We start from the raw sequence: 15,543 nt of genomic DNA, 5'->3' as shown, positions 1-15,543 counted from the left end.
GCGGGGTGCGATTCAGGTCCAAGAGAGAGGGGATCGGATTCACTTTGTTGTACACCAGAAACTAACACATTATAAAGCAATTATACGCCAATTTAAAAATTAATTTTAAAAAGGTATAGCGGAGAAGTTTACTTTATGTCACTTAAAATAAACTATTATTTATTTTTTAAATGTAAGTTACACTTAAACAGCAAACTAGGTCAAAACACTTGTAAGAAATGTGATAGACAAATACTTAATATTTTAATATAGAAGCAGTTAAAACAACAAAATTGACCAAATTCAGGCTTTTAAAAATCTAACCAGATGGAACATAACCCAATTACCTAGCCTGAGGCAAAACAGACCAAACTAGCCCCTCTAGTTCTGCTCAATTCAAAGGATTCCTCAAACTCTGATCTGGGCATCTCTCCTCCAAGTGGCATGGGTCATTCCCTTCTCTCACCCCCATCTTCTGGCCCCTGCATTACTCTTCTTCCCTGTATGTTTATCGCTCACCCTGGAATTATATTCCCAGGTCTAGTTTACAGTCAAGAATATTTTTTTAGTAAAGAAAAAATATTAAATGTCTACTAGTGTAAAGGACTTGAGTTAACATCAGATAAACCAGGCTTTGGGCTTCCCAGGTGTCTCAGTGTTAAAGAATCTGCCTGCCAAACAGGAGACACAGGTTTGATCCCTGAACTGGGAAGATCCTCTGGAGAAGGAAATGGCAACACACTCCATTACTCTTTTTTTTTTTTTAATTTGTTTTTTATTGAAGGATAATTGCTTTGCAGAATTTTGTTGTTTTCTGTCAAACCTCAACATGAATCAGCCATAGCGATACAAATATCCCCTTCATTTTGAACCTCCCTCCCATCTCCCGCCCCATCCCACCCCTCTAGATTGGTACTAAGCCCCTATTCGAGTATTCTTGCCTGGGAAATCTCGCCTAGAGAGGAGCTTTACAGTCCATAGGGTTGCAAAAGAGTCAGACACAACTGCTTGACTAAAAAGCAGCAGCAGAAACCAGTATGCCATCTTTTTGTGCCTCCAGTCACTGAACTACACAGATTGTCTACCATGTCATTGAGATTTTGATATTTTTGGCCTTAATCTAGGATTGCTGAGATGTTTTTCACTGTGGTAGATACCTTTTGATTTTGAGATTCATAACCCCTTTGTAACCACAAAAGGAATTCAAGCCAGTTTTTTGAATTAGGTACCTGTAGCAACTGCTTTTCTAAGTGGTACTTTTCAGTCTAAAAGAAGTTCTCAGAGCAGGACACCTTCTCCGGTATCTCAGGAATGCAAGGAACAAAGAACATTATCAGCTCTCACTAAGTTTCCACGGTTTCTTCAGTCCATTCACTAGATGGATGCCAGACAGAAGGAGAAAAAAAACAAATTTGTAATTCCTCTAATTGAGGCTTTTTAGCAAACTGCCTTTTCTTCCGGACCCAGCTCTCCAACTTGATATGCAACTCAAAACAGCAAAAATTAAAAGAAAGTCATTCTACAGAGTCGTTTTTGAAGAAAGATGGTTTCTCTAAAGGAAGTCTCTATAAACATGCTACCTTTCCTTTATAACAGGAGAACCACTTATGACATGCTCAGTTTCTCAGCCATGTCTGACTCATTGTGAGCCCATGGACTGTAGCCCAGCAGGCTCCTCAGTCCATGGGATTCTCCAGGCAAGGATATTGGAGTGGGTTGCCATTTTTACTCCAGGGGATCTTCCCAAGCCAAGGATTGAACCTGTGTCTCTTATGTCTTCTGCATTGGCACAGAGATTCTTTACCACTTGCACCACCTGGGCATCCCTGCTGCTTATATATACTAACTGGGCTTCCCAGGTGCTGCTAGTGGTAAAGAACCCTCCTGTGAATGGAGGAGATGCAGTTTCGATCCCTGGGTCAGGAAGATCCCCTGGAGGAGGGCATGGCAATCTACTCCAGTATTCTTGCCTGGAGAATCCCATGGACAGAGGAGCCTGGTGGGCTACAGTCCATGGGGTCACAAAGAGTTGGACAGGACTGGAGCGACTTAGCACACATGCAAATAAAAACAAAGTATGTGGTTTTCTGAAAGTGTTGAGCAAATATTTCTATTCTTCCAGAAGCTAGAGTAAGTATTGAAGTGAGCAACTGCATCTCAAAGAGGGAGGCTTCAAATATACTAAAGGTATGAAACACTTAAGTCAATAGAGAATACTCTTCTTCTTTAGCGAATAAAGAAGAAACATGGTCCTCCAAGCTGGGAATGGGGGGGAAACATACACAGAGGAAGAGTTACGGGATTTCCTTCTGATTTCCTCTCCTAGAGTATTTTCCTCTCGATCCAACAACAACAACAAAATGATGACTTAGTATAACTACTTACACCTAAAGAGCATTTACACATACCAGGAACATCCCACAGACTCCACACTGTGCAACTTACTTAGTCCACAGCCACTTTACAATGATCGTACACAAAGGAACTATGATTATCTCCATTTTGCCTTTGAGAATTGAGTCACAGAGAGGTTAAGTAATTTCCCCAAAATCACATGTCTAGGAAACGGCAGAACTAAATCCTGGAATCAATTAGCCCACTTACTATGTGTAAGTCTGAGCAACTGCCATAAATTCTGTAACTTTCAGCCTCCTCATCTGCAGAATGGAACAGTTCTTTTTCACTAAGGGCCCCTTGAGAATAAAATAGAATAATCCATAATGCACTAAGCACTACGGTTGGCTTACAGTAACCCCTACTTCATTCTCCCCAGAAAAGAAGAGCTGACTGATAGAATGTGGGGACGTAAGAACACAGCCATTTCCTGCCTCTAACTATCTCCTCATCCCCCAGCTTTACTGAGATTCAATTAACATGTAATGTGTACATTTAGCGTAGGTGTTCAAAGTGTCAGTTTAATACATGCATATGTTGGTTTGATAACCTCTATAGTGTTAGTAAATACCTCCTCTAACTGTATCTTTTAGGAGATACTGGTGTCAAAAAGTGAATCTCAAGTAGTGATATACAAAGAGATATACAAAGAGATATAAACACTCCACAGGCAGACAGGAAACAGACAGACAAGCAGAATCAAGAAATGCTTACATCCTAAAGTTAAAATAGTAAACCCAAAGGCAAAAATTATTGTCACTGCAGAAGCCAAATGAGTATAAAATAAATCTACTAAATCCAGAATGAATGTGTTTCTGCGCCAAACCTAAGGCAGCAAGAGATTAACAATGTAAACAAAACAGCTTGATAAAAATTTTCTGAATGAACAGGTAACAGAGTCTAAGGAAGAAGCTCTTGGTGCTATAGATAAAGGACTTCACTCAGCCATCAGGGAGAAGAGGCATAAATATTTATTCAAATTGCAGTTCAAATCAATGGAAAGGTTAATGAGTCCATTCTGCTGATGGCACAGGCCGTGCAGTCCCCATGCAGGACAAGGACTGAACCTGCAGAACTTCACGAAGAGAGAAACCTTTGCCAGGGCTTGAGCTGTGTAAGTGAAAGACAACTGGTCTAACTGCTAGTTGTGGAGTTAATTAATTGTAACAACCAACAGGATGTGTGGTATTCTAACACATTTTGTATTATTTTTGCTTCTTTTAATTTTCATAATCCATTACTTAAAAACAATCTGGAGATAGGAGCAATGGAAAGTATGAGGTAGAATTGAGAGATAATTTAAAATTTATGAGAAAGAAAAGGATACATGCTCTTTTGAACATTGACTTTTATGCAAAGAAAGCTTTTTAAATTTAAATATTTTAAAATTTACAAAGAGGAACACAGTATTCAAAACATTTCTGTATGGAATCACTGTAGTTGGTTTCTACTTTCACTTCATAACTATTTACTGACTGAATGTATTAAGACAGTGTGGTTGAGAAACCACGAACAGTGGGCTCAATGTTTTAAAATTCATTTCAGTGTATCTATATTAAACATTTCCTATGTTTAAATGCTGGTACTGAAGGAGATATAAGGATTTAAAAAGGCATAATTCTGCCATCCAGTGGGATAAGGTGAGTCCCAAGGCTACATATCACAAATAGAGACTCAATATAGATAAAATGATTTGATGAACTGCTGTGAAAGTTAAGAGAAGAGAAATTGAAGATCAGAAAAATCTTCATGAAAAGTGTTACATCTATATTTGAGCAACATTTCTTTGGGAAAGGAGGGTAGCAAGGGACCCTACGATCTGTGAACTGGAGGGGCAAAGATATGTCATGAGATCACAACAAGAAGTTCGAAATCATTCATGTTTTTATAGTTGCTTTACCTAAAATAATGACTGCCTGAGTTAAGACAGCTGTCTTGGTCCAATCAGAATTGTGAACTAGTATTTATGAATCTGGGAGACACTACAGCAAATTTCAGGTAAACATTTATCTGGTGTACTACTCTTTCTAACCCTGCTGGAAAACTGTTGAGCTCCAGCTGAGATACTTCATTAACTGGACGCCATTCTAGAATGATATGGCAACTATGTGAAAAGCTTGGAAATTGAAGAGTGGTCTTAACCTCACTATAAGGGTGGTATATCTTACATAGTCCATGTACTAGACAAGTCCATCAATGATGGTACTTTATAGATTTCAAAAGTAAAACTGTATTTCCAGCCTAGAGGCTGGATGTTGATGAAATGATTCTTATGATGCAAACAAATGCTACTTATAATAGGGTTATCTACCATTTCCTACCAGCACTTTTGTGGAACTGTACAAAATCTCTTAGTTAATTCTAGCAAAATTTATGTAAAGAAGGCATTATAAACATCTAATGGACGCATTAGGTTCCTTGACGAACCCAGAAAGAGACTAAATAACTTGCCTATGTTCAAAAGTAACAAGAGACAGGACCAAAACTCAAACGAAGACCAATTAGGGAGAAGGTGGTTTTCTCTATAGAATATGTTCTCTAGCCAATTAAGTTCACAGAGGCAAAGGAGCATACCCTCCAGAAGATTCTCATCAAAAGCACAACATAAAGCAAATGGACATTTCTCTTTTCTTCACCATCCTAAAGTGAAAGTGAAAGTTGCTCAGTCATGTCCAACTCTTTGCGACCCCATGGACTATACAGTTCATGGAATTCTCCAGGTGAGAATACTGGAGTGAGTAGCCTTTCCCTTCTCCAGGGGATCTTCCCAACCCAGGAATCGAGCCAGGGTCTCCTGCATTGCAGGTGGATTCTTTACCAGTTGAGCTACCAAGGAAGTTTCACCATGCTAAGTGCATCAAAAGACATAACACTGTCTCTGGGATGAGAAAAGTGCTGGGGCTGTGCAAGGATGTAGAAAATAGTAAGCTGTGTCTTTCCAAAATAAATTACAGGAGACATTACATCTTATATTGTTATAACTCTTACATGAATTCATTGGGTTAAAGTCATAATCATTTATTAAGGATAACTAGGTAACTCTTTCCTTAGAGATCTTTCATATTAGGTTAAAAGGCAATAAGCTTAAAAGAATCATGATTTGGGGACTCTAGAACAGGAGACTTTACCATCTGTGAAAATTTTAAAAATATGTGAAAATTAACAGTATGTAGTATTCAATCAGTTATTGATACGTGATATTATTTATTTCTTATTATTATATGAGTGTGATTATTTACGCCAGCTAGCAAACCTGGAGGTCTGAAGATGCATCCTACAAGGTGAGTAGAACACTAAAGTACAATCCAATTAGGGGACAAGCACTATGTGGAATCAGCAGGGACCAACAGACAGGCAGAGGATGGGGCTTATGATGAGAACAGAACTCCCAAAGAGGGCACTGCCAGAGAATGCTCACACGACCGCACAACGGCACCCATCTCACACGCTAGCAAAGAAATGCTCGAAGTTCTCCAAGCCAGGCTTCAACAGTACATGAACCATGAACTTCCAGATGTTCAAGCTGGATTTAGAAAAGCCAGAGGAACCAGAGATCAAATTGCCAACATCCGTTGGATCATTGAAAAAGCAAGAGAGTTCCAGAGAAACATCTATTTCTGCTTTACTGACCAAACCAAAACCTTTGTGCGGATCATGATAAACAGTGCAAAATTCTTCAAGAGATGGGAACAACAGACCACCTGACCTGCCTCCTGAGGAATCTGTATGCAGGCCAGGAAGCAACAGTTAGAACTGGACATGGAAGAATAGACTGGCTCCAAATTGGGAAAGGAATACGTCAAGGCTGTATATTGTCACCCTGTTTATTTAACTTGTATGCAGACTCTATCATGTGAGAAGCTGGGCTGGATGAAGCACAAGCTGGAATCAAGATTGCCAGGAGAAATATCAATAACCTCAGATACGCAGATGACACCACCCTATGGCAGAAAGTGAAGAAAAGCTAAAGAGCCTCTTGATGAAAGTGAAAGAAGAGAGTGAAAAAGTTGGCTTAAAACTCAACATTCAAAAAATTAAGATCATGGCATCTGGTCCCATCGTTTCATGGCAAATAGATGGGGAAACACTGGAAACACTGAGAAACTTTATTTTTTGGGCTCTAAAATTACTGCAGATGGTGACTGCAGGCATGAAATCTGCTTGATCCTTGGAAGAAAAGCTATGACCAACCTAGACAGCATATTAAAAAGCAGAGACATCACTTTGCCAACACAGGTTCATCTACTCAAAGCTATGGTTTCTCCAATAGTCATGTATGGATGTGAGAGTTGGACTATAAAGAGAACTGAGCACTGAAGAACTGGTGCTTTTGAACTGTGGTGTTGGAGAAGACTCTTGAGAGTCCCTTGGACTACAAGGAGATCCAACCAGTCCATCCTAAAAGAAATCAGTCCTGAATATTCATTGGAAGGACTGATTCTGAAGCTGAAACTCCAATCCTTTGGCCACCTGATGCAAAGAACGGACTCACTGGAAAAGAACCTGATGCTGGGAAAGATTGAAGGTATGAGGAGAAGGGGACAACAGAGGATGAAATGGCTGGATGGATTCACTAACTGGATGGACGTGAGTTTGAGCAAGTTCTGGGAGTTGGTGATGGACAGGGAGGCCTGGTGAGTTGCAGTCCATGGGGTTGCAAAGAGTCAGACACGACTGAGCTACTGAAATGAACTGATGACAGACCCACGGTTACCCTTCTGGCTTTTAAATATTTTATTTAAACTCTCCCCAAATTCTGACAGGCTCATATGCCACTCACAAATCACACAGTTCCATTTCCAAAACCCCACACACCACACACACTGTGTATGCACATTGTTTTGACAAAGCATCCATATACTCAATCAATATACTATTTGCTAATAAAAGTATAAAGCACATGTTTAGAAGCATAACCACTGCCTCCACATCTGAGAAAGCAAAATACCCAGTATACCATAAGGAATCTATGTGCTTGCTTCCAAAGTATGATAGTGTAACTCCTTTAATAGAAATGGATTTCTTAACCATTCCCCTTAAAATAGCTTCTAGAATACATCTAGCATTTCTACCTAAGATCAGAAAGATGAGAGGACATCTTAAGCTTCATCTTTATCATGGCTATCTCCTTTAGTCTTTTCTAATTATGAGAAGATGAAAAAATGTGAATCTTGAGTTTTACTCTAAATGAGGGACATTGTTTTGTTTAACTGTTTCCATGTTTGCATCAGGACCTCTTTATACTCTTAACAAGTGTTAAGAGTGCAAATAACTTTCGTTTACATAGGTTAAAGCTATTTACCATTTAAAAAATCCAAAATTTTAGACGCTTCCTTAATAACTTATCTTAAAATACAGATGTAGAAAAGAAACACATGACTTCCAGGAGAAAAGGGGATGAAGAGGGATAAACTGGGTGACTGGGATCGACATATACACACTGCTATATATAAAATAGATAACTAATAAGGACCTGCACTATAGCACAGGGAATTCTACTCAATACTCTGTCATGGCTTATGTGGGAAAAGAACCTAAAAACAAGGAGTAAATGTGTTAAGTGTAACTGATTCACTTCGCTGTATGCCTGAAACTAATACAACATTATAAATCAGTTATACTCCAATCATGTTTTTTAAAGACATCACATGATGCCATAGGTGACATATTTTTTATAAAAAATTTCAAAAACAAAATAAATAAGCCCAAGAGTGGCCTTGTTTCATATTTGTGCAAATCTCTGTAATTTGCGGCTTAATAGAAGACAGATTCTTGTATCTGCTTCTGCGTTCAATCTGTTGCCGTATCATACATCATATAGCCTCTGGGAAACTCAACTCTACACTCAGGCGAGAATCAGACTGCAAAAGGCAAATAATAAGCCCATATTATGAAAATATGTTGACCTTGCAGACCACCAGAAAGGGAAAGAATGTCAGGGACCCCACAGGTCTCTGGACCACAATTTGGTTCAAATACACTACACTATCTTAAAGTGATTGCTCATAAAAATAGGTTAGTTTCAATATTTCATTCCTATACTTTTGTGCTTTGTTGAGAATGTTTGAATTAAAACCTCATTATCTTAAATATTGGTACAATTTTGATTCTTTAGGATGTACCTTTATCAACAGAAGTAGGATTGGCTGAATCCTGTTAACCAACCAGCGGTCTGTTCACAAGTAGGACACAGGACTGCAATTCTATCCACCACTATAAAGGTCTTTCCCATAGTCAAACTGTCTTTGCTTTTTCCAGAGAAGCCCGTTAACTATTAACAATTACTACACTACTTAGGGTGGGTAGTACATTTGTCTCTAGGGAGGTCAGTGAAACTTCGGAGACAGTATAGGTTACACCAGGTGTTCTCACCAGGAGCAAAAGAACTGGGATGCAGACAGCCCAACACCTGTGAGTCGCTGTATACCAGCTGCCCCCGCCAGGGGGACGAGTCTTCCTAGATCCTCTTTCGCTGTCCATCAGGAAACCAGCCCCCCTCTCCCCTGGCCCAGTCTGAGGGCGCGCCATCCAGAGAGACATGGAGGTTCTGACTGACGGAAGTCAGGCAAGCACCCAGGGAGGGGACATCCACTCTACCACCAAACAGTGAGAAATCAGACTGTTGAGTCTTTCACTTGAGGCATTTCAATGACTCAACTAGTACCACTGTTTCATCAGCCTCTATTCCAAAATAAGTTCCACTCACAGTTCAAGAGAAAACAGCCCTATTTACAGCTTCCTCTTGCTACTTGCTATAATAGTAATACATCTTCAATGGAGAGATACATTTTTTTTAAGTGCTTGAAAGTATTTTAATTCCATGAATAATAAGAAACACTCAAATCAATAAGAATTTAATCAACTGAATAATAAAAATACACAGTTGACCCTTGAACAATGCAGGTTTGAATCGGGAAGTTCCACTTAGAATTTGTTTAATAGTAAACTGAAATACTGTCCTACTACACACAGCTACACAGGTGGTTCAATGGTAAAGAATCTGCCTGCCAATGCAGAATCACAGGTGACATGGGTTTGATCCCTGCATTGGAAAGATCCTCTGGAGGAGGAAATGGCAATCCACTCCAGTATTCTTGCCTGGATAATCCCATGGACAGGGAGCCTGGCAGGCTACATTCCAAGGGGTTGCAAAGAGTCAGACATGACTGGGCATGCATGCAAAAAGTACCTACTACATGATCTAAGGCTAATTAAACCCATGGATGTAGAACTGCAGATAGAAGGAATTATACACAGAGAGAACAAACTGTAAGTTATACAAGGATTTTCAACTGGGAGAAGGATTAGTGTCTCAACCCTCAAGGGACAACTGTATATTGGGTTAACACTTAATAAATGTTGATAATTATCTCCCTGAACTTTTACTTTATGTCTCAAACCTAAGCTTTCCTATGGCACTCAGCTATTCAGAGATTTCAGTTCAGTTCAGTTGCTCAGTCATGCCCGACTCTTCGCAACCCCATGAATCGCAGCATGCCAGGCCTCCCTGTCCATCACCAACTCCCGGAGTTTACTCAAACTCATGCCCATCGAGTCGGTGATGCCATCCAGCCATCTCATCCTCTGTCATCCCATTCTCCTCCTGCCCCCAATCCCTCCCAGCATCAGGGTCTTTTCCAATGAGTCAACTCTTCGCATGAGGTGGCCAAAGTATTGGAGTTACAGCTTCAGCATTAGGACACTCTTTATCTCATCAGAATAGGGCATCATATATGTTTTATATTTAATGACCTAAAACTCAAGGGTAATACCAGCTTTATAAACTCTTTGAGCCCTTATAAACACTAATGATCTTTTTTTAATAATAGGAATTATTGAAAGCAAATATTAAGGTTGAGAGCTAAGAGATATGTATTAGTATGAATTTAGATTTACAGTGTCCAATTTTCTGGGCACATTTTATGGGAAAAAACGGCTTGAAATAATATTTGACTTCATTAGGTCAAAAATAATGTTATCTATACATGCACTCCTATATTAACAGCAGCATGATTCACAGTAGCCAAGGCATGGAAATAATCTAAATATTCACTGATGGATGAATGGATAAAGAAGCTGTGGTGTGTGTGTGGAACATCATTCAGCCTTTAAAAGCAACAAAATAATGCCACTTGCAGCAACACAGATGCAACTAGAGACAATCATACTAGTGAAGTTAGCCAGAAACAGAAAGACAAACATCGTATGATATCACTCATATGTGGCATCTAAAATATGACACAAATGAATGTATCTACAAGACAGAAGCGGATCTTAGACACAGAGAACAGACCTGTGGTTGCCAAAGGGAGGGGAGAGGAAGAGGGAGGAACTGTGAGCAGGAGGCTTGGTAGATGTCAGCTATTACATTTAGAACAGATGAATGGCACCCCACTCCAGTCCTCTTGCCTGAAAAATCCCATGGACGGAGGAGCCTGGTAGGCTACAGTCCATGGGGTCGCAGAGAGTCGGACACGACTGAGCGACTTCACTTCACTTTCACTGTATGGCACAGGGAACTATATCCAATCTTTTGGGATAAACCATAATGGAAAAAAATATAAAAATAATGTATATATGTGTAGAACTCTATTTCTTCTACAGCAAAAATTAGAGTGCTCACTTCAACAGCATATATACTAAAATTGAAATGATACAGAGAAGATTAGCATGGCCCTGTGCAAGGAGGACACGCATATTTGTGAAGCATTTCATATTTGTTCACAGCAAGATCCTCTATGACCCGCCTCCTAGAGTAACGGAAATTAAAAAAAGAAAATAAATAAATGGGACCTAATTAAACATAAAAGCTTTTGCACAGCAAAGGAAACTATAAACAAGGTGAAAAGACAGCCCTAAGAATGGGAGAAGATAATGGCAAATGAAACAACTGAAAAGGATTAACTTCTAAACTATACAAGCAGCTCATACAACTCAATATCAGAAAAACAAGCAGCTCAATCAAAAAGTGGCCAAAAGACCTAAACAGACATTTCTCCAAAGACAAATAGATGGCTAATAAACACATGGAAAGATGCTCAACATTGCTTATTATTAGAGAAATGCAAATCAAAACGACAAGGAGATATCACCTCATATTGTCAGAATGGCCATCATGAAAAAAAAAAAAATCTACAAACTAAATGCCAGAGAGAGTGTGAAGAAAAGGGAACCCTCTCGCACTGTTGGTGAGAAAATAAACTGATACAACCACTATGGAAGACAGTATGGAGATTCCTTAAAAATTTAGAAATAAAACTACCATACTACCCAGCAATACCACTTCTAGACATACACCCTAAGGAAACAAATATTGAAAAATACACATGTAACCAAATGTTCATTGCAGCACTATTTACAATACCTAGGACATGGAAGCAACCTAAATTTCCATCAACAGAGGAATGAATAAAGAAACTGTGCTATATATATATTCAATGGAATATTACTCAGCCATGAAAAGGAAGGTATTTGAGTCAGTGTTAATGAGGTAGATGAGCCTAGAGCCTATTATACAGAGTGAAGTAAATCAGAAAAAAAAATCATATATTAATGCATATATATGGAATTTAGAAAGAGGATACTAATCAATCTACTTGCAGGATAGCAGTGGAGATGCAGACATAGAGAAGAGAGTTATGGATACGGGGATTGGTTGGGGGAGGAGAGGGTGAGACAGATGGAGAGAGTAGCATGGAAACATATACTCTACCATATGTAAAATAAGACAGCCAGTGGGAACTTGCTATACGATGCAGGGAAGTCAATCAAACCAGGGCTGTGTGACAACCTAGAGGTATGCGATGGGATGGGAGGGAAGTTTAAGAGGGAGGAGATACATGTTTATCTATGGCTGATTCATGTTGATGTATGGCAGAAAACAATACAATATTGTAAAGCAAATCCTTCAAGTAAAAATAAATTAAAACAAAATGCGAACAACATGTTTAGTCAACTATACTTCAATAATAAACAAAAATATTCTCTGATATATTAGCACTCATCTCCAAAGACTCTCTTTTTGGATATTTCATAGTCTTTGATTCTAATATATCCTTATGAGCAGGTATAAAGAAACTACTAAGTCAAAATAATTAATAACTAGCTTTTACTGTTTAACAAGCCACTCAAATGATACAAAGACTTTTAAAAATAGGAGAACCTAAGACCATCTTCCAGAAGCTGTTTGTAATGTAATTTAGAATATGAATGCTATTCAGTTGAAATGATTTCTATAATGGTCTACTAGTTTCTTGTTGCTGTTGTACCAAATTAACAAAAACACCAGGGGTATAAAATGATACAACTGCACCATCTTCTACTTTTATGGTTAAAAGGTTGACGCAGATTCCACTGGGATAAAATCATGGCATCAACAGTGCTGAGTTCCTTTCCTCTCCCCTCAAACTTTAGGGGAGAATCCAATTTCTTGCTTTTTTCAGTTCCCAGAGGCTGGCTGCCCACACTGCTTCATCTTCAAGGCCAGTGGTGGTGAGTCAAGTCCTTCTGTTGCCTCCCTCTGATCTCCTGTTCTGCTCCCCATCTCCACTTTTAAGAAGCCCTGTGATTATACTGAGTCCACTCAAATAATCCAGAATAATTTCCCTACTTTAAGATGAATGTACTTGCAACCTTAACCCTATTTGCAACCTTAGTTCATTTGCCATATTCACCAGGAGTGGGGATTAGGACCTAGAGATCTTTGGGGGATGAGGAGATGATTCTGCCTACCACAAGTCGATATTCATTCATTTAGTAATTATCAATACTCTCATGTAACAGGAGTCAGTTTAGATGCTTAAAATGTAAACAGCGAGGTGCAATCTTTACATTCAAAGACTTAATGTATTAATTGTTTGAAGGCACAGGGAAAGATAAACATGAAAATTGTTTTGTAGAAAAATGTACAATCTAATGGGACAGATGTCTTTGAAATATATGAATTCTAAAGAAAGATCATAAACATGCCAATTTCCTTTGAAAGATTTCTTCTTCTGCAATGAAAAATGACTAAAATAATAGTAAGCTAATTGATTCATCATTCATAGGCTTAAAGAGGTAAGAAATCAGAGGAAACAGCTATCAGATAAATCGTGCCTGGTTCAGACCTTGCTTAGCGAGTGTTTTCATTTATATTCCTCTTAAAATATTTCCTTAAATTTTGCAGACTTCTCATTCTAAAGAATTAGATCATAAAAAAAATGATGTGTGCATGGCAAGCTTTCTTGATGGTTTCTGGCAAGGAGTGGCAAGAATCTAATTTACACTATTATCCATGTATCCAAAAATTGGTTAGGATGCATTTTTAAATCAATCCTATTAAATGAAATTTTAGATTTGGAAATGCACTAAGCACTTAATTATTCAGAGCCTGGTTTCTACGGCTTGTCTCATAATTGGTCTTAAGCCACTCAACCCTCTGCTTGCTAACAGCACTCACATACACTCATGGTTTACTACTGATTAATGATGCTGTCAGAAGGCAAAGTCCAATATCAACTTAGGAATAAAATTAAGGCTTTGCAATTTATTTTGTAGGTTTTTTTTTTTTTTTTTCCTGCACCACAGGGCATGTGGGATCTTAGTTCCATGACCAGGGAATGAATTCATGTCTCCTGCCATGGAAGCACCAAGTCCTAACCACTGGACCACTAGGTTAGTCCCTTCTAAGTCTTTACTGTGAAAACTTCAAGGCATAAAAATGTGAAGAGCTGAACGGAGTTATCATTTTGGATGAAAATAGATGAAGATGATCTGTGATTCTGGAGATGTATAGAAAACCTGTTCATCCTTCTTCTCAGTTCCATGACCATATGATGACTTCAATCAGATTCTGGAGTGAGAATTTGCTCTGTAGACTCTGAATAAATTATGCTACTACTCACTGGTACTTACACATAATTATAGAGAACATATGGTCAGCAAAACATATTGACCACACCACACTGATTAAGCATTACAAACTGTATTATATCATTCTATTATAGTAGGGCTAATAAACCTGTGTCACACTTCCCCTAGAGAGAGAGAAGCAACATTATGCCAAAAGAGATGAAACTGTAGACCAATAAACCCCTTTCTGTTTTTTCTCATGATATTCACATTTTTATGTGCAGACAATAAAAAAAGGGGTGCAAACTACAGCACAGTAATAGTGCCTATCTAGACCCAGTCGCAAGAAGTTAAGATCTAGACACGATTAAATTAGGCAAGAACATTACCCATTTCAAAAAGCAGAATTCATCACTGTCCCAACCAAGAATGAGTTCTTCAAAGAAATAACAATTTGATTGTCAGCAAAACAGACTGAAAAGCAGTTATGGAAAAATGAGACTTTCCAAGAAGTAACCAGAACCTTTCTCAACCAAGTCGTTTCTTGTTTTTCTTTTGAATATTTAGCACTTGTTCTGTGTGTGTGTCTGTGTGTACACAGATGTGGGCTTCATTGGCTTGATGGTAAAGAATCTGCCTGCAATACAGGAGACCCAGGTTCTACCCCTGAGTTGGGAAGATCCTCAGAAGAAGGGAATGGCTACTCACTCCAGTATCCTTGCCTGAGGAATCCCATGGGCACAAGAGCTTGGCAGGCTACGGTCCATGGGGTTATAAAGAGACAGACACAACTGAGCGACTAGCACGGATATCTGCGTGCGTGCTAAGTCGCTTCAGTTGTGTCCAGCTCTGAGACTCCGTGGCTGTAGCCTGCTAAGTCCTCCTGGTTCATGGGACTTTCCAAGCAAGAATACTGGAGTAGATTGCCATGCCCTCCTCCAGGGGAATCTTCCTGACCCAGGGACTGAACCCACACCTCTTACAAATGTGTTTAGATACAGAAATATGAGAATTTCTGTCAAAAATTAAGAAAAGATTTCAATGTTTCCCTCCAAGTTTGTTGGTGACAGAGAAAGCAGGTGTCTCCCTAAACCCTTCGGGAATTTTGTTAACACCAAATATAAGTACAAGGGCTGTTCAATTCATGGAATTGTGTATCAGTTTCAAATAATATTTATTGAAATTCTCCAGGCCAGAATACTGGAGTGGATGGCCTTTCCCTTCTCTAGGAAATCTTCACAACCCAGGGATTGAACCTAGGTCTCCTGAATTGCAGGTGGATGTTTTACCAGCTGAACCATGAGGGAAGCCCATTGAGAATCTACACTGAGCTAAACA

General features: G+C 39.0%; 1 protein-coding gene and 1 non-coding gene across 15 annotated transcripts in view; one reads left to right on the top strand and one right to left on the bottom strand.

Annotated features, from left to right (window-relative positions):
- Window positions 1–15,543, bottom strand: part of RBMS3 (RNA binding motif single stranded interacting protein 3) — a 1,589,121-nt gene that overhangs the window by 249,017 nt on the left and 1,324,561 nt on the right. The gene's annotated exons all lie outside the window — the stretch shown is intronic.
- LOC139031353 (U6 spliceosomal RNA) lies at window positions 10,989–11,094 on the top strand. Its single transcript, XR_011483827.1, has one exon. It is a non-coding gene; the product is annotated as a U6 spliceosomal RNA (small nuclear RNA).

The sequence above is a fragment of the Odocoileus virginianus genome, chromosome 26, assembly GCF_023699985.2.
Source record: "Odocoileus virginianus isolate 20LAN1187 ecotype Illinois chromosome 26, Ovbor_1.2, whole genome shotgun sequence".
Taxonomy (NCBI): domain Eukaryota; kingdom Metazoa; phylum Chordata; class Mammalia; order Artiodactyla; family Cervidae; genus Odocoileus; species Odocoileus virginianus.
Note: the sequence above shows the minus strand (reverse complement) of the source record. Positions and strands in the feature narration are given on the sequence as shown.